At 40.1% G+C, this 23,387-nt stretch overlaps 1 long non-coding RNA gene across 9 annotated transcripts in view; it reads left to right on the top strand.

The window, feature by feature from the left end:
* LOC105946774 overlaps positions 1-23,154 on the top strand; it is a 55,295-nt gene extending 32,141 nt beyond the window's left edge. For 5 of the 9 annotated variants that reach the window (XR_001170225.3, XR_001170223.3, XR_004222060.1 and 2 more), the window contains exons 7-10: positions 295-389; positions 827-947; positions 6,934-7,075; positions 22,442-23,154. This is a non-coding gene — a long non-coding RNA (uncharacterized LOC105946774). Of the gene's footprint in view, positions 1-294; positions 415-826; positions 948-6,933; positions 7,076-22,441 lie in introns of all 9 variants that reach the window. The other 4 variants (XR_004222061.1, XR_001924254.2, XR_001170230.3 and 1 more) reach the window with 3 other exon arrangements.
* The last annotated feature ends 233 nt before the right edge of the window (positions 23,155-23,387 follow it).

Here is a 23,387-nt window from a genome sequence, read left to right as displayed (position 1 = left end):
TTCATTACTTGCAGATTATTCTGTGAACCGCAGGTGGAACTCTGTATGGCTTGTACATAAATGTAGCAAGTCAGAACAGCATCATCAAACATAGACAGTTAGACATTAACTGGAGGATAAGGCCTCCATTCAGAAATGTTGTACATATTGTGCATGTAAGTGTTACTTTTCTATTGCATAAAAATGTAATATGTTGGACTGGGCCTTGCTGCCCTGAAAGCTCTGTGGCACTGCATAGGTACATTTTATAAGCTGTCATGTCTATACATATAACTCTTGTCTTATTCACTGCAGTTTCCCTTAATGTTGTCCTTTGGAGCAGATATCCCCAGCATGAATATGGATCCCTGTAGTCCAGCTGTGATTGGGTGATTTCCCTGCTAGTCCAGGTGATTTCTCATAACATTCAGAAAGGTATTTAGGTGTTTACCATGCCTATAAGTACTTTACCTTCTTCAGTTTAGTTATACTATATTATGTGATTGGGCAAAGCCTGTAAATTGCCTAAATATGAATTCCCAAACAGAATAGTGGCTGATTGATTTATCAAACCAAACCAAAGCAATGTATTTATATGATGTATTCTTCATAATTAGGTGTGTTTGGTGTGTCACTTTGAGTAAGTGGTTTCCAATGCAGTCACGCTATGATGTGATCATTTAAAACCCTTGTGACAGTCTCCCAATACAATCTGAAATAAGTATATCATGCAGAATCCTTAGTACTACAGCAGTGGAATTTTCACATTCATAACGGCTTCAGTTTGGAATATAAAACACTTTTCCCCTTTTCTTAATTTCTCAGCCATTTCCCTTTATATTTACAGCACTCAAGTAAGAATCTTACCTATGGAAGTGTGTAGCCAGCCTGAACAGGACCCAGGTATCTGGGGAAAGCCCTGCCATGAAAGGAATCTGTTCAGTGGTCTGTAGCCTGATTTCATGGAGGTAAGCATTTCTCTTTCTGAAAGTACATATTGTAACACAGAGATCCAGAGCTTTGGTTGTTTGAGATACCCATTGTCTATAGCACAATCTGGATGATAACTTCATGTCTCCTGTAGGCCTGTTAGGAAGCATGGATCATGGTTCACATCATGGGCAACTGTCAGTTTTTTGGATGTTAAAAAATGTGCTTTTATACACGTGAGCCACATTTAAATGGAAAAAGTGTTGGGGAGCAACACAAGCATGAAAAAGGTTCCTCGGAGTAGCAATAAGAGCTATAATTGGCTACTTAATAGCCCTTTTGTGGACTGGCAGCCTACAGGAGGCTCTGTTTGTCGTTCACCTGGTTTTTATGCAACCAAAACTTGCCCCCAAGCCAGTAATTCAAAAATAAGCCCCTGATTTGAGGCCACTGGGCGCAACACTATCACTGCTATAGAGCATGTTTAAAAATCCTTGACCTTGTGGAACAACATGATCTTTTTTGAGTATGGCTTGGTATGATACATCATGTCAAGCCTATGCAGGGAGGCCCCGAAATAAAGATGCATAAACCACTATCTAAAAACAAATAATAACATTGCAAACATGCTCAGGAGAGCACTTTGAACACATTTAATTGAGTTTGAGGGGCTACACCTTCAGAGGAGCCAAGGTAATTAAAAAATTCCATCCAGTATGAATTCCTTGGCTGCCACAGGGCTGTTGTACCTCTGTGCCGGTAACATGTCATGCAGAGGAATGTAAAATAAGAAAACAGGACAAAGCTGAGCCTCTCAGAGCCTTGTGACCCCAGTGACCATACAGTAAGCAGTCCTACACTGAAAGCTTTGCCTATGTTGCCAGGCCAGTCGTAGCCCACTGTGTGCTGGAAGAGGCATCTTCTGCCTTATTTATAACACAGTGCTATACTAAAAACCTGCATATACAGAAACTATAGGAAATTTCAGGTAATACTATTTAGTCGCCGTTTAGATTTTACATTATTTCTCTCTATAAAATTTAATTTAAAATATAGGCAAGCTTTCTGTCCACTAAGAACAGTTCCTCACTCTCTTTGCACACAAATCACAGCCAACACTCCTCAAACTGTGTAAATCTGCTGGGGTTTTCAGAGAACACATTTGAAATGACGTGTCTGGCCAACATATTTCCCCCTGCCAAACACAATGCACTGTTAAGCACAACTGTTTAAATGTACCACACTAAAGTAATTGAACTCTCTTCTTGGCCAAAAAAATCCCGTCTTATGTCTGAAAGGCAAGCAAGCAAGCGCCTCAGACGTTATTTTAGAAAAATCCAATTTCTATTTATCTCATTTTCTTCAATTAAAGGAAAGCAGGAGCTTGGAATAACAAAGCGTGTGGAATTTCTCCATTTTTAATCACAGAGTTTCCTAAATGGACTCTGGGGGATAGGTATCAAAGTGTCACTGCCTGTGCAAGCTGCAAAATAGCTCAGTTTGTGCCAAGAGGCATAGCTAGCTCATACTATATATACCTTTAGCTGTTATTTCAGGCAATATTGAAGTAGGGAAAATTCCCAGACCAGGTATAGTGTACAGGTGTGATGTGCCTCGGTGCTACGTGTGCATGAAACAGATCCTAAATAAACTTGCTTAGTACTTTAGCATCTCCAACACCCTGCGCCCATGTTCCTACACCCAGAACAAAAAGGATTTGTCAGTTCTTGCTTATCCTTTATGCATCTGAACGTGATTCATTAAAGGGAGGTTCATATTGCAATACTCTTACTGAGCTCACTGTGGCCATTATAGGGGTGGTTCACCTTTAAGTTACATTTTAGTATGTTATCGAATGTCCTTTCCCTAGCAACTTTGCCATTGGTCTTCATTATTTATTTTTTAGAGTCTTTTAGTTATTTGCCTTCCTTATTTGCTTCTTTCTAGCTTTTAGATAGGGGTCACTGACCCAGCAGACAAAAAAATATTGCTCTATTAGGCTACAGTTTTATTGTTACCTTTTATTTATCTTCCTATTTAGTCCTTTGCCTATTTATATTACAGTCTCTCATTATAATCACAGCCTGGTTGCTAGGGTAAATAAGATCCTAGCAAAAAGATAGCTGCTGAAATACCACACTAAAAACCACAAAAAATAAAATCAAGACCAATTGCAAATTCTCTCAGAGTATCATATTTACATCATAATCAAAATTAAAGTTAAAAGTGAACCAACCCTTTGTGTGATGTCGTCTGGCAGGGTGCATAATGCTTTGCGGTTACTATGCATTCTTTCTGCACCGAAGTAGTAATATGGTGATACGCACTAAGCCACAGCTGCTTGGTACATTCCATCTGGCCATGTAAAGAAGTTACACAAATATTAGTACATTCCAGCCTCCATATAAACAAAGAATTCGGTTTGGCCAGAGGTATGTATTTGGCCAAATTCTGCTGAAAAAGGCCGAATCCTGAACCGGATTCGGTGCATCCCTAGTCTGTCTATCTATCTATCTATCTATCTATCTATCTATCTATCTATCTATCTATCTATCTACTAAAGTTTGCAACATGGCTCATAAGTTTCTAGTCATGCCTAGGTCATCGTTTATGAAGCCCGTAGGCTAGACGGCCCCATAATCTGCTACACATCCCCAATGCTTTGGAAAGAATTAAAATGCTTCTGGGCTGCCTAAAGTCTTGCAACCCTAAGCCTGGGATTTTGTGGCCTTTCCACAAATCCAGGCCTTGTTACACCACTGCCCTTGCATTTTTGTATTATATAAATTCAGCACATATGTACTAGCGGAAGTGAAAGTGTATCTCCGTGCCAGTCAGGCAAGATAAAATATGAAGTTTAAGGTTGGATTTGGAGAAAATTGTTGATTAACTGACAATTATATATCCTGTTGAGTGCCGTTACTTGCACTCTGATGTTAGGTCATTGTGTAATTGTTAAATGCTCAGATAAATCTTGCCTGAAAATCACAAAAGATACTATCATTATATACAAAAAGGGGGAAAAGCTAAACTGGAAAAACATATGCCAAGTAACATCATGCAGGCCTTGGAAAACAGGAATTTATTATTTACAATGAGCATTTAACTAGAGGACACAGCGTTTAATGGCTAACAGCTGTCTAAGAAATTGCCAAATAATGCACATATGATGCATGGGAGACAGCTTGAAATTATAGGACTTAGTTCTGCTCTCAGAATTGTAAGATGCAGACTCGTGACAACTGTATGCACACAAGGTATAATTAAAATATCACAGCTTGAATTGGAGCTTCTCTGGAGCTGTGTTGCCGAAGTGGAAAGAAACCACATGGCTGGAAGGGAACAGGTTAAAATCCAAAAGCAATGATAACATATTTTCAAAAAAGCTCATGGATGATGATACTACCAATCTCCAAATCTTTCTGCAGCTTTAATATTAAAGCATTCAAAAAATTGTCTGTCTCTGACACCAACAGGTTTAATATTTGGACCATCCTTAATTCAAACCTGTGGAGTCTTTATTGCAGGGGTTCCCAGGTTGTGGGGCCAGAGCAGTGCCAGGCCGGCCAAGCATACAGAGACTACTTGGGAGAATGCTTATTTGCTCTTCTATAGAACAAATCTTAGCTTGAAGGTGTACATTTATGGGGTTCTACAGATCCATGGCATTGTATAGAGCAGTGCTGTCCAACTGGCGGCCCGCGGGCCGCATGCGGCCCGTGACCCCCCTCTGTGTGGCCCCCCACCTGTCTGGCTGCTTTGATGGCTTACCTTTGAGTAAGCATTAAATGGTATCAGTACTGAGATTAACTGCCCCCCTACATGGTTCTCACCTCAGATTCAGGCTGTAATCCTCCTGTATTGTTTAAAAATGTAATCCCCTGTGTTTTTCACACCTTTTAATACCTGCATTGTTCACCCCCTGCAGTGTTCACACCTCAGGCTCAGACTGTAATCACTCCCATTGTTCACTTCTTCACACCTCAGACATAGGTACTGTAGGCAGAGTATGGCACATACAGCCAGCATAGGGCAGGTAGAGTATGGCACACACAGGCAGCATAGGTCAGGGAGGGTATGGCACACACAGGCAGCATAGGTCAGGGAGGGTATGGCACACACAGGAAGGGTAGGGCAGGCAGAGTATGGCACACAGTCAGGGTAGGGCAGGCAGAGTATGGCACACACAGGCAGGGTAGGGCAGGCAGAGTATGGCACACAGAGGCAGCATAGGGAAGGCAGAATATGGCACACCCAGGCAGGGTAGGACAGGCAGAGTATGGCACACACAGACAGCATAGGACAGGCAGAGTGCTGCCTGTGTGTGCCATACTCTGCTTGCCCTATGCTGCTTGTGGGAGGTGAACCTGGCAGGGGGTTGTTGTGGGAGTTTGTTAGCAGTTGGAAATAGCCATTAAATGGTCCCTAAGGTGTGTAATTATGTACTGGGGGTTGCTCTGCTATCCACAGGGGAGGAGGAAGCATATGGAATTTAAGGGTATATCTTAATATGACATAATTCTTTCACATACGAATGATGGTTGATATCCCCACAGTAAGGACCAAGCATTTGGGATTTTGCTGTGCTACCACCATTGTGATAAAATAGGTGTGGTTTGAAGTGGGTGTGGTTTCAAAAGGGGGAGTGGTCAAAACTGGCTTCCATTAGCGGCCCTCCACCATGTATGCTAGAGAAATTCCGGCCCTCGGCACCGTAGAAGTTGGACAGCACTGGTATAGAGTATATTTCAAACCTGAGCCCACACTACAGTTTCTTAAGATGTTTGTAATGTAACTGTACAAAAACAAGTTTGAAATGTCACCTGTCAAGGTACTGGGTTCTACAGCTAAGGATTAGGAATCTTGCCATAATGGACTATACTTGGGATAGGCAAACTCTTGGTCCCCTTATTTCCTAGCATTGTGTGGTTTCTAGTCTTTCTTTACCTATTCAGTGTGACACCAAAGCCTTTAGCTACCTCATCAAGCCCATACAGGAAGCTCAGTGCTGTAGATCTGTGAGGTTAAGGCTGAACAGACCAACATAAAGCTCTGCTTCATTTCACTTACTCTTTTCCATATGCCCCCCCTTCCTGCTCTACACTGACCACTTTTTATAATAGGAAAACCTGATATTACCTCATGAATAATATGCAATATGGTCATAGTTGCTCCTACTACTATGTCTAACATCCTATGCACCATATTTGTGCCAGTCATTGTATGTATATATGTATAACTTTATTTATAAAGCGCCACAAGGGTATGCAGCGCTGTACAATCTTACAAAATTACACACAGGGAGGACAAGTGTTATAATAAATAAATACAATAACAATGTCATGTGGTATGAGACACAGTAGGAAGGAGGTCCCTGCCCCGTAGAGCTTACAATCTAAGTGGTTGGGTAACATACAGGCACAAATAGGAAGTTGGAAATTGCCATCATTAATCAAAATTTGTAAAACAAACGCCACTGACAAAAAAGGATATGTAAAATTTCCCTTTAAGCTGGAAGGCACATCAATATAATCGTATGAGATGTAGTTTCATACATTTTTCAGACCATGTGTGGGCTCTGAATAATCGGCCCAATATTTTACCCACCATTTCAATCGGTCGACTGGAAAGTTTAAAAAAGTTTGGTCGCATAACGATAAAATCTGTGCATGTATTGTGTATCTGCCGATATCCTTGGGGGACCTACAATGCATTTCCAGGAAGTCACTTTCATATGACTGGTGTCTGCCAACTATTTTATGTTCAGAACCTCTGATTTGGATTTTTAGATCCTTATCCTACAATTTCAGTCTGAATGTTAGTTTAAGATCATTGCACTTAAATGTACGATCAATATCCAATGTTAGTTGTAAGAAGACTGAGATCTGAGCGTATATGGCCAGCTTTAAACAGATCAAGTGCAGATGCATATTTATGAAGGCTTGGAATGCCCGGAGATAGTCCGAAACTAATATTTATAGAATTCATATTCATTCTCATAGAAGGTATTTTTATCTTTTTTAGCCAACATGAAGAAAGGCAAAAATGTCCCTACTGCCAATAAACAAGAGTCTGCCATTGATCGTGATTCTGACCAGGGTAACTGAATTGGCCAAGAATCTGCAAACATGAATCTGGAGTGATATTATACCTCAAGTTGTTTCATGTGAGTATATGCAGGATAATTCCATTCTTTATTCCAGCTGTTAACATTATTCTTTATACCAGCTGTTAACATTATTTTGCATGTTTGATGGCAGGGCTGCTCATTGCAGTTCTTACGACCAACACAGGCATTTCTGTGATTTTCTGTAGTGGTGAACTGCAGAAAACAATGAAATGAAATTAAAATAAATATAGATCATTATTATCTTACAGTAGATAGAAATATACAGGACCAAACTTTATGGTGTTCTATGTGTCTACACAGAATGGGGTAGTGGGCTGTGTGTATTAGTACATATTAGCCTGTCAGTATGCACCAAAAATTACACCATATAAACTTAATAATATCGATGGGGCTCTGTCCTTAGCACCTACCCTATAGCAGTAAGGAGACGGCTGGTCTGTGCCCTGACACTGCTCTGTGCAGCTTGTGCAGATTTTTTATGCGGCATAAGATGCACATTACAGCCATTTCACCAGGCAGAACACTTTGAAGGGGTACTGCTTCTTTAAGTTTTAAAATATTATTGGTACAATGTAATAAAGGCCATTAAGAGAAAAAGTATATATAAAGCTACAACTATTCCTTTGTACACATTTAATATGGGTGCTTCAAACCTGTAGCTTGTCTGTATATTACACATTTTGTAGTTTGCGCCAAAGCGTGTAATTTCTAACTGAAAAGTAAAGGTTCTTAAAAATGCCCTTCTAAATGTGCAATGTAATTTATAAACCTACAAAATATGTTTGCAGCTATTTGGGTTTATGTATGGCAGTCAAAAGGGGCATCATTTCCAATGTTCGGCGTGCGAGTGACATGTGTGCCTTATTTGTTGGCACAAGTGTGCCGTGCCTATTGATGGAGGGTGCTAAGGGAACCCTGCAGCTACTGCCTTGTCTGGAGATGATGGTAACTCCACAGTTCCCCTGCTTAAATAGGCACAGTAGTGCACAATTCAGAATGGAAGGCAGAAAGGATTGAGGTGTGACAAGCACAACTATATGAGAGTGCAAGGAGCAGATTTTTGACAAAAGTAGCTTTAATGAATATGGTTTCATATCAGGGTGAAAAACACAATTAAGGTCCCCATACACGAGGCGATTTCACTCGTTGTGCGATGAACGATCATATCGACAAACAATCGCATTGCTTTACACTTTCTTCCAGTGTATATACATGCTATCCTATGGTTCAGATATAGAAAGGTATTCTGAACCATGGACCCCAAAAAGGACAAGGTTTAGGGAAAAGTAAATGTGGGTTTGTGTGAATGGGCAGGGTTAGTGGATCAGGGCATGGCCTAAGCTGTCTTGGCAATTCAAGTGCTGGGATGTGTGCTTATGTTTAGCACTCACACTTAGTGCTAGGGGAGGATTTATTATAGATCAAACAGAAGGATTCCAGACAGAACCTGAGCTATTGTTTATTTGGGTATGAAGTATGGTAATGGTAAATGTAGTAAATGTACCAATGCCCAATTCAATTAAACACAACTGAAAACTTCCAACTGTATTAAATTCCAAAGAGAGCATTAGCAGCATGGATTTAGTATGCTTTCCCTGGGTTTGAATTTTCCTCTGGAGGGACTCAGTTTTTTTTAAAACTACAGCCCCCAAAATCAGGTAGAATTCTGGGTACAGAAAAACAGAATTATATATAGGGTTAATATTTATTTCACAACTCTTTTATTAATTTGTCCCAATGAATTTTTACATCCACTCCAATGGCTTTGTAATTTTTATGTGTTCTGATGACTATTCAGATTATTCTATGAATTCCTCATGGAGGTGGGAATAAAATATATTTACAAATCATGGCAGATAACAGTGCAATGCAGGAAGAGAAGCCTGTTGAGCTCTACACTGGAGATGCTATGAGTGATAGTAGGAGTTAGAGGAGAAACGGGGAAGGCTTTCCCCCCAGTAAGAGCAGCCTATGGATGAGAAGCACAATATGGAATGCTTGCTAACTACTCATGAATTTGCTGTAATTGTTTCCAGATTTTGGGATTTTGTAGCTTCCTCTGTGAAACATCTAATTTCTTCCATATAACAGCCCTATGCATTGTAATAAGTTGGTTTAATGTTGTTTTATGTGTGTGTTCCTGTAAAATGTGTATTTTACGCTCCATTTCAGTTCCTTACCAAAAATACTTCTGTGCTCATCACTGCTGAAGTCATAGATGGCTTTAAAAAGCAACTTTCTTGGAAAACATGCTTCATGCCTTTAAATCTTGGGTAACAGATAATAAAATGGTGTAGTGAAAAAGTGGGACACAGTTCTTATTTTTTTTACAAATACATTTACTTGAATTTGATGTTTTAGTTCAGAGAACGAAACTTGGGTTTGATTTGAATGTAGTGAAATTTCTCTTTAGGCTAGGCCACAGGGAGGACTCAGCTTGGCCCATATGATGTGGACTTGCTCTGAGGAGCAGCATCTGGGTGGCACTGGGCAAACAGAAAAGACTCGCTCATGTGACCTCAGACTTACTACAGCCATATGCCTACATGGCCTAAAGCAGTCAGGCAGTGCGAAGGTTAGTTATGGATTAGACTAGAGCAGTGGTTCCCAACCAGTGGCTCAGGGCAACATGTTGCTCTCGGTGCCCCCAAACCAGGTAGTTAGTTTTTAAACTGATAGTGTACATAGGCTACCTAATAGCCAATCTTAGCCCTTATTTGGCACCTCCATAAACTTTTATGATGCTTGTGTTGCTCTCCAAGTCTTTTTATATTTGACTGTGCCTCACTAGTAAGAAAGATTGGGGACCCCTGGACTAGAGGATGGCAATTTGGCTTTCTTTGTACTCCTGGAACTCATCTTGATGAGTTGGGATTCCCTTTTGGGCATGTAGCCTAATTTTGTTATTAGTTCAGGACAACACACTGATGCCTTCTATTAACAGGGATAGATCCTGAAAGGTACAGTGCATTTTTTTTAATGGTTGCCCTGGTGGTTTATATTAAAAGAGGAAAGGACAGGACCTTTATTATAACACACCTGGTTGACATGGTAGAACCAATCCAGAATTGTTGCACCCAAAATCTATATGAAAATCACATCTGCTGCATTTCGTGCATAGTTCGTAGCCTTAGGCTGGCACTGAATGACAATAAAATCACCTCTGCTATTAAAGGTAAATAGGATAAGGAAGGCAGTGATAGTTTTCTTTTAACAGGAAATAACACTTTGTCAGGCATAGAGAATGGAACATGTTTTTATTCCAGATAAAGAAATGAAACCCAGTAAGCTCTTAACACTTCCATTGTCAGAGGAGAGACCTATTTTAATAATATTTATTGGCACCACATGCTGTATTTCAGCTGCTCTGGTAGGGAAGGTTAAATGCTTGGAAACTTTCAACTTTTTTTCTCTGAAATAAATGTTTACATCTTTTGTTGTTCCAAATGGGGTGAATACCGGTAATTATTTCCATCTGAAGCCTTGTAATTCTCCCAGAACATTGGGAATTCTTTCTTTTTAAGTTTTCCTTTTGTTTCAATACTGCAGCACTACACTGGAAACTCAGGGACGGAGCAACTTTGTTATCTACTATAGCAGTACCCATATTATAATGTTTGTGCATATAGATATATATAATATTATTCCTTGATTATTTTATTATTTCAATTGCTTGTTAAAGGGGTGGTTAACCCTTAAGTTAACTTTTAATATCTTATCAAATGTCCTATTCCTAGCAACTTTGCAATTGGTCTTCATTGTTTGTTTTATAGTTTATGGATTATTTGCCTTCCTCTTCTACATCCTTCTACTGCTCTATGAGGCTACAATTTATTGTTACTTGGTATTGCTTATCTTCCTGTTCGGTACTTCACCTATTCATATACCAGTCTATCATCAAATAACTGCCTGGTTGCTAAGGTAAATAAGACCAAGTGAACTGATATTCCAAACTAGAGAATGGTTAAACAAAAAGCTAAATAACATAAAAACCACAAAAAATAAAAAATGAAGACCAATTGCAAATTCTCACAGAACATCAATGTCTACATCATAGAAAAAGTTAATTTAAAGGTAAATTACCGCTTTTAAAATGACAGCTTTATAGGAGCTGGTTGACATAGCAATTGTTTGCAGAAGGAATAAAAAGTCAAATCCTTATTTATACAAACCCCAGGAATCCCAAGAACTGTTAATACAAATCAAGTCAATTTCTTCTGTATCATAAATAATTAGCATTTTACAAAAATATCCAAAGTTTCCATAAAAGTCTAGTTAACCTAACTAGCAATCAATAGTGTCACGTGCCTACCAAAATACCACTGGATCTCACAGTGGGCCCCAGTAGAAAACCAATTGGTCACCTGGGGCCTGCCACCACAGCTATAACCCCCCCACCCCCCCCACACACACAAACACTGGATATAAATTTCCATTATATTTTAAGTCTTTTATTTTACCCATTTTCTGATTCATGATTGTGTTTTTTCAACACAACCCAACCCAACAATGTTATTAATGATTCATGTTGTCTGCCTGCTGCATATTCCAGTTGCTGGCACCTTCTGGTTCTATTTGCCACAGCAGGGAAATCATTGCCAGGCCTGGACTGGCAATCTGTGGGTTCTGGCAAATGCCCGAGGGGCTGCTGTAAGATACCATAGACAGTTATTGTTTATTGGGTTAATAGGGGGCTGTTTGGGCATCTGTGTACTAGAAATGCTTGGGCCTAGTTTAAATCTCAGTCAAGAGCTGATCATTGCACTAAGTAGGACAATTTTCCCCTGGTGCGCCCAATTGCCTCCTGCTATAAGGGTGGAAAAATTGTTAAGAGGCTACTGTAAAAATAAAGTAATCTCAAAAACCACAAGACAAAAAAAAAACCACATAGAACAACTTTGGTAGATACAAATTACCCTAACATTGTTGCTAAGATAAATGATCCCTTTTTTTTCAGGCTGGGTAAGCTGTCAGCCATCAAAACACAGAATAAAATGTGATTTTTGTGGCAGAGGAGTATAGAGAGTGGGGTGACTGAAATGTAGCCCAGTGTGAATCAGACACACTTGCAAATCGTCAATCAGATCTCGGGATCTTTGCCAAAAGAATTGGGAAGCGGCTGCTCAGCTTGTGGGTCTATTCAGTCGCAAACAGAGCTACTCTCATTCTCAGGTCGGCGCGGCAGTGCTATGGGTATAGCAGGGAGCATGTGAATGCCTTCTGTTTCGCCCAGGCTTTTGCTGCGCTCAGGCACAAGTACTGTTTTTATTGCATATCGAGAATGTGATGAAAGGTGTGAAACAACAGCCCCATACTCAGCCTGAACACCAGACAGTGGGAACATCGCATTTTTATTTGCCTGGAAAGGGAACACAAATCCCAGACCTTCCTTTAAATGTACAGTTATCCTCTGACAAATTTGCTAGATAAAGGGACATTATTGTGCATGCAAATGTAGAAATTACAGAGTAAACACCATACAGTTCATTAAAATATCAGTTTACACTTGTGCGGCGACCTAAAAAAAACGTCATTTCATCAAGCTAATGGCCTTAAAGAAAGAGAGAGAAAGAACTTAGGCTATTAGCCTATTATGGGGCTTTCTCTTAATCACAAATAAGGGCTGTGGTTCCCCAGGGAGAGTTGTATTCTAATTTACAATTGAACCACAGATCACAGTAATCAATCTTGTGTAACACATTTACAGTGTAATTGCAGCAAGATGACAAAAAACAGTACTTGCCACAGTTTGGCTTGGGGGGGGGGGGGGGGGGGGGGTACGCCACTACCTCTGCTTTAGTGCTGGAATGAGGAAGGCACCATGTCTATGAATATGCAATGAGAGCTTATTAGCGGTCTACGGTGGTGTCTGAGATGAATGACATTATCTCGAGATGGGTACGGCCTAAGCATGAATTTTATAATGACCCATTTTTCATGGCTTGTCATCAAGGATATATAATGCTGCACAAACACCTTTAGCTTTCTCAGCAACATACACTCCGCTGTTGCGCCTCTGTACTGCGACTGTCACAAAAAAATGTAGATTGGCGAGCTCTCCATCTTCATAAAACTTGGGCAGAATCGTAAGGTTTCATGTTGGAAAAATAAAAAAGAGAAGGGTTTTTTTGTAATCATTTATTTATAAAGCACGAGCATCTATAAATAAGAGATCTATAAATAATAAGCAGAAAATATATGTATATTTATAATATAAATACATTTACACACATATGTATGCTCACATACAGTTGTATAAACATGCTCGCGGTCACTCCAGGCACTGCACGGAATGGCGTCCAACTTATTAAACTTGGAAATAGCATCCAGAGGGAATTGCAAGCAACAGTCGCATCGCACGGAGAGCCTTTTATGTCCAAGTTAATCAGAAGAGTAGCCAGTAGAGTACAGTGGGTTTTACAGAGCAGAAGGCAGAAGGGTAGAAGTCTCATTAGATGGACATTAAAAATGTAAAATGACAGGAGGCCTTGAGCAGTGCTCAGTAATGTCAAACTATCCTAAAATAAATACATTGTATTTATTCAGTAAGCAATCGATGTACTCAAATAGGGACTCAAAGGGCCAAAAATTGATTTCTCATGAGCTTCTGCCCACTGCATTACCAAAAAAGCTTGGGCACCTAGTAAGAGCCCCAATGGCACTACACAAGTCCTTCATGTCAAATACTGTAAATGCACCAGAAAAACAGTGGGATGGGCTCAAGACAAAAAAGTATAGGTACTGACAGAAAGGTATATGGCTTACTGAAAGAGAGGTGAATGGGTATACCAAAGGTAGGTCTCAGAGAGTAAAGGTTTGTAGGTAGTTATCCAAGGAAATCATCTATAGAGAATATTGGGAATTGCCTCTGCTAAAACATATAGAGAGAGTAGCTGCTGCTACTACTACTAAGTCTGTGTGTCTTAGCCCTTAGTAAGAGTAATGGGGGTTTATTCAGCATTTTCATAGGCGCATGGGGAACCTTTATGCTTTCCCAACTGTCCATGAACTTGCTAGTAACTTTTCTATTCTCCTATATCAATACCTTGAAACTTGCACTTTTCCACACCATCCATGCTTTTTGAATGAGCTTGTATGCTACAATTATATCACTTTCTACCAATCAAATAGGCCCCACCTGCTTTACCTTGCCCGAGAGCTGCAATAATGCCCGGTTAGGCAACATTGGTGCCATGTCTGTTTGAACTACATCCGGATACTACCTCATCTTAATAAGGAGCCCTTTCATTATACTTATTAATGTAGCACCAAAAATGTATGCAGTGCTTTACAAGGCTTAGACACAAACAGGGGTACAATTATTATAAATTAGACATTGACAATAAATATATAAGTTCTAGGAGATGCAATACACAGTGGGAAAGAGGTTCCTGTGTATAGTATAGATACTACTAAACATATTGTGCATGTATGGAAGGAAACATGACAGCAAAAAGAAGTCAAGGAAAGAGGGGTAATTGTAGATAGGGGATGTGGAAGAAAGGGGTTTCTGTTCTGTTTGGTGTTATTTGTATGCCTGTTTAACTGAGATCCATTCTCCTTTAGTATTTGAAAAGCAATTTGCACTATCCATATGAGTCTGTGTGTCGTGCTGCAAATAGTCTGAGATTTGACAAATTACAGCCTGCTCTTCATTTCTGAGATAACAATGACTTTTTCACAAAATGGCCCAAACTGTGAATTTGCGGATACGAGAGGTGCAAATAAATGTTGCAAAACACATACCAAATATTTTATCCTGTTAATAAGAAGTGAGCTTTTGTGCTTTAGTAAATCACTGAATTAAACTAAGGATCTGACTGCATCCGTAACACTTATAGCCGTGGCTGAAATGCATACAGTGCTTGCGTATATTGCCTGCTGTATTCCCATGTATCCCTACGGAGTGTTTCAATGTATCTTCATAATAATAGCCTGGTTAGGATATTGATATACACTTGCTACTTTAAGTTGATCTGTTCCTAAATACTTTAAGTGTATGCTATCTTGAAACCCAAAACCCACATCAGCTTATGAACCTGGCTTCTTGCAACATCCCTATAATGATACCTGCCTCCTGACAGGGAGATACGGGCATCTGCCATAGTCTTGCAAGGCAAAATATTTGACAAGAATTTAGCTGCTTGCACCTAGTTGTACCAACAGCCAATCATACGCTGCTTGTCTGGCATGTCAGAAGTGACATCATAGTGACATCACATGACTTAACCAAGTCCACTTGCAGTCAACAATCCACAAAAACACTGCATACCCTATTGCAATTAATAGTGTGATTGTGTGATCAAGGCTGTAGGAACTACATTTGTTTTATGTTATTCATCAGGTAGTCATTCCATGCCTAGGACTACTACTTGCAGTTGTTCTGTTTGACATAAATGTGTCCATGGACATTTCAGGCTTGTTATCATCACCATTTGTGAGTAGAGTTGAGATGCACCATAGCCCCTTACTTCTGCTATTAAGGTTGGGGTCCTAATGGAACGATAGAGTGCTCTGAGATTACATTATGCTCCAAGGTTCTTGTTTTCTAATTATACTGCTAATAGCACCAATATTTTCCATAAAGATGTTTAGCCAGTCACAATAAAGCAGTGATCCCCAATCAGTGGCTCTTGAGCAACATGTTGCTCTCAAATCCCTTGGATGTTGCTCCCAGTGGCCTCAAAGCAGGTGCTTGTTTTTGAAGTTCTGGTAAGGAGGCAAGATTTGGTTGCATAAAAACCCAGTGCAAAGCCAAACAGAGCCTTCTGTAGGATGTAAGTCCACATAGGGGCTATTAAATAGGCAATTACTGCTATTATTGGCACCCCCAGAAACTTTTTTCATACTTGTGTTGCTCTCCAACACTTTTTCCATTTGAATGTGGCTCACTGGTATAAAAGGTTGGGGATCCCTGCAATAATGGTTCAGCCTATGAGGTGGTCAGTATTGCAGCTCATGTATCTTGTTCTTTATGTTATTACTTCCTACACTGACTTTGCAAATACTATTGCAGTGCTTTGCCACTCAGAAGGCATGGCTATGATGGAACACAGCAGTACAACCTGACTTTGGGGAGCAAAGTCCTGCAAACTCAGAAATCAATGAGCTGCTAATATTTCATTTAAAAGCACAATTTAGGGTAATGTGTTCTGTACTTAATTGCTGATATTTGATAATATTTTAGAAGTGTTGACACTCGTGTTATTAAGTCCTTGCCCAGGTAATGCTTCAAGATCAGACCATAAAGCAGGTCCAAAAAAAATAGGCCCTGGCATCAGGCCCGGATTTGTGGCGAGGCCACAAAGGCCCGGGCCTAGGGCGGCAAACATTTAGGGGCGGCATGCCGCCCCGCCGCACCAAAGTTCTGCTCCCATACGGAGCAGCGGGGACCTCTCCCCGCTGCTCCGTATGTGTTCATATCGGCGCCCGCAAAAATGCGCATGCGTGCGCTGGGGGGGGGGGTGAGTTGCGCATGCGTGCTCTGGGCGAGTTGCGCATGCGCGGGGGGGGCGGCTGAGTTGGGTGGCCTCCGGGCGCTCGGATTTTAAATCCGGCGCTGCCTGGCATTTCAAGTACACAGAGGCCCAAACAGCCCCCACCAGCCCAATAAATAGTGACTATCTATGGTATGTTACATCAGCCCCACGGGCATTTTACATAATCCACAGATTGCCAGTTTAGGCCTGCCATAAAGTCAAGAGTAAGTCCATTATTTGACCAAAGTAACCAAATTTTGGTACATGCATCAAAGTGGCAAGTAAATGTTTTTTTTCATACAGGCCAAATTTAGAAAAGAGCAGACCTTAGAAGATTAGCTTGGGCAGAGGGGGAATGGCAGGAAACAGGGGTTTCCATTGTGTAACCATACAAGTTTAGCTATTGCTGGGGTGCAGTACAATAAAATCTAGAGGGCAATGGAGTGACAATCTCTTATATACACACTGCAAAAAGGTAAGAATTTCCTCCCAATATAGTATGTCCTATGCATTTTTATATGTGCTTCCACCATCAAAAGTGGCCCCTCTGATGCTGGGGGTCCCAGGAAGAATACCCTTTCTACCAGCTCTTAGTGCAAACAGCCTGCAGCTCTCTTCCTTCCTGCACACATTTGGAAAGAGTGAGTGGGCTGCTGGTTAATAAGAGGAGCCAGGGATTAGGAACATTTTTCTTGTAACGTTTCCCCTTTTCTCATTACGTCAGGAATCTCTGCCAGGTGTGGTAAACCAGCCGGATCTGTATGAGATGTTAAAATAGGAGCATGGTAAAAACAAGCTCTAATTACGCGCTGAGCTGCCCCTGGAACACTACACCCTGGCTATGTTTGCCGTTGCCATTCCACATGCACTCAACTGTTCTCTCTTTCCTGTTGCTTCTAATGACATTTTCAGTCATTAATGAGTTAATAAAAATTTCAAAGTCATCTGGGTTTAGATAAGTGGAAAGAAAGAGGAGCATTGTGCCTGTAATGACAGGCTGGCTGCTGCCCTTGGGATGTCATGGGTCAGACATGTTAAGAATGTGTGCACCCAATCATCTGCTGATCTTTATCAGCAGGCCCTCAAGCACAATCCAAGCCAAGCAAGTATGGGAACTCCAATGAATAAACAATGACTCCTTGGATTGTTGGCGGCTGTGTGATATAGTAAAGGGTTTATACATACTAAAACACGATGACATTAACAATCAATATACCAATTACTGGACAAGTTATTGGCCTAGGAATGTACATGGCTTGATCCTAGGTGCACTTTGAACAGGGTACCTGCCCTAACAGCCATTGTTGCTTAAACTTTGGGTGACACAGGAGCATCAGGGTGCATTATAATGTATTGAAAACTATCAGCCAACCCCCCCCCCCGTCCTCGCCTTCAGCAAGTCCCTCTCAGATACAGAGCACTATTTCTCACCAATAAACTGCATGCACTTGTGCGTCGGGGTTAGAGGAGCAGCTCCAATAAAGCATTCACATCTGTAAAGCATCACTTGGAAAAATATAGTCAAGGACTTTTTTCATTTGTTATGGTAATAATATTTAAGGAAGAGGTCAGAGGTAGTTTCATTGGAAAGGTCTAGGTTTCTTCTGCCTATTTACAATAAACCAACCAATGAATTAAAAACAATTATTTAAAGGGGAACTCCAATAACATAACTTGTTAAACAACTTGTTTAGAACTTGTTAAACACAGATTTTGTTACACTCAGAAACCCTTAATATACCTATTACTGTAATTTGTTCTTTCAAAAAGTATAAATAAATACCATGATATGTTGAAATCCAGCTGTAATACAGTTCTTCTCTTCCTGCATCATTTGAAATCCTGGCAGGGGAGGAGGGACTAAAACATTGATGTTACAAATTGTAACAACTTCTCCACAGATTACAGACAGCATGCAGGAACTACATAACCCACAATGCATTGCTCTGTGATGTTCCTTATTGATATCACACGTGCAGGGAAATGTGGGATTGGGAGGATGCAGGCTGAAGGCAGGCTGAGGCCAGTCAGCTACTGTTACATTTTATTTGAGTCTCAAAGTACTCAGCCAGATCAGCAGGAGAACAGGGGGCCGGGCTTAGGGAACTGTTCCAAACTACCGTATATACTCGAGTATAAGCCGATCCGAATATAAGCCGAGGTACTTAATTTTACCTTAAAAAAACTGCAAAAACTTATTGACTTGAGTATAAGCCTAGGGGGGGGGGGGGGGGGAAATGCAGCAGCTACTGCTAAGTTTAATTAATCAAAATAAATACCAATAAAATTACATTAATTGAGGCATCAGTGGGGTATATGTTTTTAAATATTTATTTCAAAGACAGTAAACTAACTCTGTAAGTGGAGAAAAGGGTCAACAAAAACAATATGGTATCAACAATAATACCTTAAAAGTACTACCACCTTAGCTCAACCAAGCTAAAACACAAAGAGTTAAAATCCTTCAAAACCATATATAGTTTATATAGAATATAAAGTTCAATATCTAGTGCAGAATGGGGCAGGTGCGATGGAAGATGAAGATGACTTGAGTATAAGCCGAGGGTGACTTTTTCAGCACATTTTGGGTGCTGAAAAACTAGGCTTATACTCGAGTATATACAGTATATTATTACATTAAAAATCATGAAAAGGCTGCATATCTTTTAATTGATGTATATTTAAAGGTGCTTGAAATTGTGTTTACTTTTCACAAAGCTTAAGTTGTGTTTGGGTGTAGTTCCCCTTTAAATGTGATTAAAAATCCATAATTTTTATATCATTATATCATTTACAGCATTGATTCTCAAAGTACTGTTTGCCTTGCAGAAACTTGTAATCCCTTTATTTAAAACATTGGCAGGATGCAGTGGGTTAAATCTAGGAATCAGTAGTGCTTTCTTTTTAACTTTCCTTTTTCTAACTGTAATATATTCTTATAGCCTTAAGCAAATTCACATTCTAGCTTTAATGTACATATACTCTTATTTCCAGTATATAATAGTAATGCCAGTGCTGGAGAGGGTTGTAAATTTTAGGTCTGTCTGTTAGGAAAATCCAGGTGTGGCCAATGGCACAGCGGGCAGAAATGGGGCTTTGTGCCATTTTGCTGTCTGGAACTGAAGTTATCCCCATATGTAGCCCACAGTCCCATAACCTACTGGTATTTTATTTTTCTTCTGAAGGAATTGCCTGTAGGGTTCATGTGCCAGTGTTAGGATATAATATATAGCAACCACCACTGGGGCTGGCGCTGAAATAACTTGTGCACAATTAATGTTTTGGAATATGGAACCTGCCACGGGGCACTGTACTGTATATGAGGGGCCCAAGCTGCTCATTACTCTTCTCTATTAATACAATTATACACAGACTCCTCAAGACTTTTTAAAAATGTTTGGAAGGAAACTGACTGCATTATATAGCATAGGTAGCTATGTAGGAGTCCATGATGCAGGGGGATTATCTGTGCTCTGATAATCTAATTATGTACTAAATGTAGAGTAGCTTCAAATTCCCTTTTTGCCCATATCATTATAAAAAGTGGTTACAGGCCAATAAAGGCCCTGTAGCCTGCACATTATCGACCCATGTATGGGGCCCTCAGGGGAGCCTGCATGACGGCTGAAAATTGTTTAGACATCTCTTAGGGTTGACACCTTTGTTTTCTCATGATCTGGACTGGGGGCTTATCTGGTGACATTAGAGGCTCATCAATGATGTGTTGTAGGTGGGCAAACGCTGTTTAGGAGGCAGGTCTGACCAGGACAACTTATGTAAAAACCAGACTGGATGGGTTGGGCAGAGATGTGATTGATTAGCAAGGTCTCCATATAAACTATGCAGTGTCTGGCCAGTTTAAGGGTAATAGCACACATTTTATTATTTATAAAATGTGCGCAGTGCAGAATTATTTGCACATTGAACGTATTTGCCCTGCCTGTGATTATATTTATAAAGCTGGACAAGACTGGTGCATGTAATATGCACATTATTGCGAAATCTTAATTTGCAGTGTGAATGTCCTTAAGGGTGAAGACACACGGAGCTACTAGTAGCAGCTACTTTTTCATGGCTATTAAACTCTGGAAAATACCCTGCCATAGACAACACTGAGAACTGCCTCTGCTAAAACACATGTAGAGACAATTATCAGTAAATCAGCATTGTCTATTTTAGCCACGACAAGTAGCTGCTACTAGTAGCTCAGTGTGTCTTCACCCTAAGGGCTCTGCGCCTGCGACAAATCTCCCTGTTCGCGGGCAACTAATCTCCCCGAAATTCCATCCCACCGGCGAAAATGTAAATCGCTGGTGGGATGGCATACGCGGCAGCGCGATTTCAGTGAAATCGCGGAAGTTGCCTCGAGAGGATTTACATTTTTGCCGGTGGGATGGCATTTCGGGGAGATTAGTCGCCCGCGAACAGGGAGATTTGTTGCGGGTGACTAATCTCCCCTTGTGCCAGAGCCCTAAAGCTTTTTAAATATGGCATCTTCTCAAATTGCAAATATTTATGCTCACACTCTGCGTCTGAGTTACACCACTACTAGTGGGGGAAAATAAATCACTAATTCGCAAATTGTGAATTTATATTCGCAAAGAGAATATTGGCCCTATATTCGGGCATAATAAATGCACACAGAGCATGCTCATGCAAATCTCAATCTCATTTGCCAATTTTTGTACCCAATTCACATTTCACTGCGATGGAGCAATGTACTTTGACCCCACCTGGTTTCCACTTGAGGTCAGTTGAGGTTGAAATGTCCAGTGTTCCACTAGTCTTATTAGTTGAAGGATATCCATTGCCTTAAAGGAATACTGTCATGGGAAAGCATGTTTTCTAACCAGAATCCTGCATTGAAATCTGTTTTTCAAAAACACAAACAGATTTTGTTACATTTAATTTTGAAATTTCACATGGGGCAAGCCATATTCTTCATTTTCCAGGGTACCACAGTTATGTGATAGTAAGTAATCCAAGTCTGGCTTGGGACTCCTCCAGTTACATGGGAGTAGGAGAAACAATAGGTTACCTGAAAGCAGTTCTAATGTGTAGCGCTGGCTCCTTCTGAAAGCTTCTGAAAGCTCAGACTAAGGCACAATGCACACCAATATTAAAACTAAAAAATACATTTGTTGATTTAAGAATAACATTTTAAATGGTAGAGGGAATTATTTGCTATGTAAACAGTGTAATTTAGAAATAAAAATTATATCATAAAAATCACGACAGTATCCCTTTAAAAAATATCTGAACTGTAGCTGCTTAGCAAACAAAGTAAAAACATTTTTCATTATTCAGTTGGCAATCGCTAGCAAGAAGCTCACACTGATCCTGGGGTTTCCGGCTGGCTCTTCGGGTGATAAGGAAATTTTCAGTGGAAAAAAAGGGGTGCACAAACTTTTCTGTGCTGCTTCTGCTATAGTGCACAGGGCCATTTATATGCACTAATGTGTGAAGCAATAGGGTTTCAAGTGTCACAATTTTAATGTCTGATATTATAATAAGAAAAGAATCCTGGCTATAAAGTAAAATATGAATATTGACTGGTAAGAAAAGCTCTATTTTGAACTCACCATATTTTGCTTTACTAGCAAAAATATATGGATTTAGTAGGAAAGTTGGCCAACATTGCAGAAGTAAAAATAGTGCCTATCCCCAGTTTTACCCCTGCAGGAGTTTAACATAGTTGTCGCAGAACTGTATACAGCGTTGCTATTTGAAAAGAGTGTGACTTGTCCTTGAACTGATTGGCATGAACAGTCCAGATTCCACATTGTGCCTTGTATTTGCCAGCACTTAACAAGGGAGTCATTTCTCCTGTCATATTTACCCTTGCGCTAGTGTTCAAGTGCTAAAAACTGTTAACTTAAATATCAGTATCCACTTCAAATGTTCAATTCTTCTTTTTAAACAGTGCATAGAAAGCAGACTACGACTTGCCTCTGGAAGATCAAGGTCAACAGCCATCCACATAAAAGAAAAATGAAGAACTGAAAGCTTTGCAGGTCTTTACATGATTTATACCTCCCGGATTACTCTAACAGTTCACTGAATAGAGACTTGTTTAAAGACGAAGAAAACAACTTTCATCCAAAAAAAAGACACCTTTTGAAATGATTTCAAATTGTACTGTACTGTTTGTGGCCCGGTACTTACTGTGATTGGGGGGAAGGCCACACCCCCTCTGGAAATGGGGATAATCAAACACATTACACTGTTATAAACACTGTGGTTATGGCTGTGTGCACAGGCAAATGCTTTGTGTGTTCTAGTCAAGCTCTTATAAGCCCTATATGTTTCAGATTAAAATATCTTACTCAAGGTCACTCAAGGCATATGGTCCTGCTCAGAACATTAAACAAAACATTAGTTTTTACAACCTTTTGTAATTTGGGATTGTATACAACAAGGGTCTTTTCTGTAATCTTTTTCACTGGGTGACAGAAATATGAGAATAGAATTTAAAAACCATTTAGGGAAACTTTGAATCGATTTCATGCATCGGGATGAACGGCGATGGGTCACTTTTAATCCGGCTTTGGTGGAGCTTTGTTTTTCTTTTAAACAAACCATTCAGAATTGAAAGAAAAAGTGGAGATTTGCTTAAAAGGTCATTTACTTCTTAAATCTGTTGTAGCTTGCTTTTTTTCCTCCAGTAACAGTAATCTGAAAGGTGCGTCAGAGACAGAATGGGATAACAGTTGCAAGGCCTCAGCTTCTTGGGTGCTCCGAGCTGCACCCTGTATAAGCCATAAACTCAGGTACAAGCAATAAAAAAGACACCTAAAGCTGCATGCAGAGCTATATATATGTGGGGATGTGCTCTTGGGCAGTGATCATGATCCCTGGAAGAAGGTTAC

Source organism: Xenopus tropicalis, chromosome 3, assembly GCF_000004195.4.
Source record: "Xenopus tropicalis strain Nigerian chromosome 3, UCB_Xtro_10.0, whole genome shotgun sequence".
NCBI classification, from domain to species: domain Eukaryota; kingdom Metazoa; phylum Chordata; class Amphibia; order Anura; family Pipidae; genus Xenopus; species Xenopus tropicalis.
This window is presented reverse-complemented; position numbering and strand designations above follow the sequence as displayed.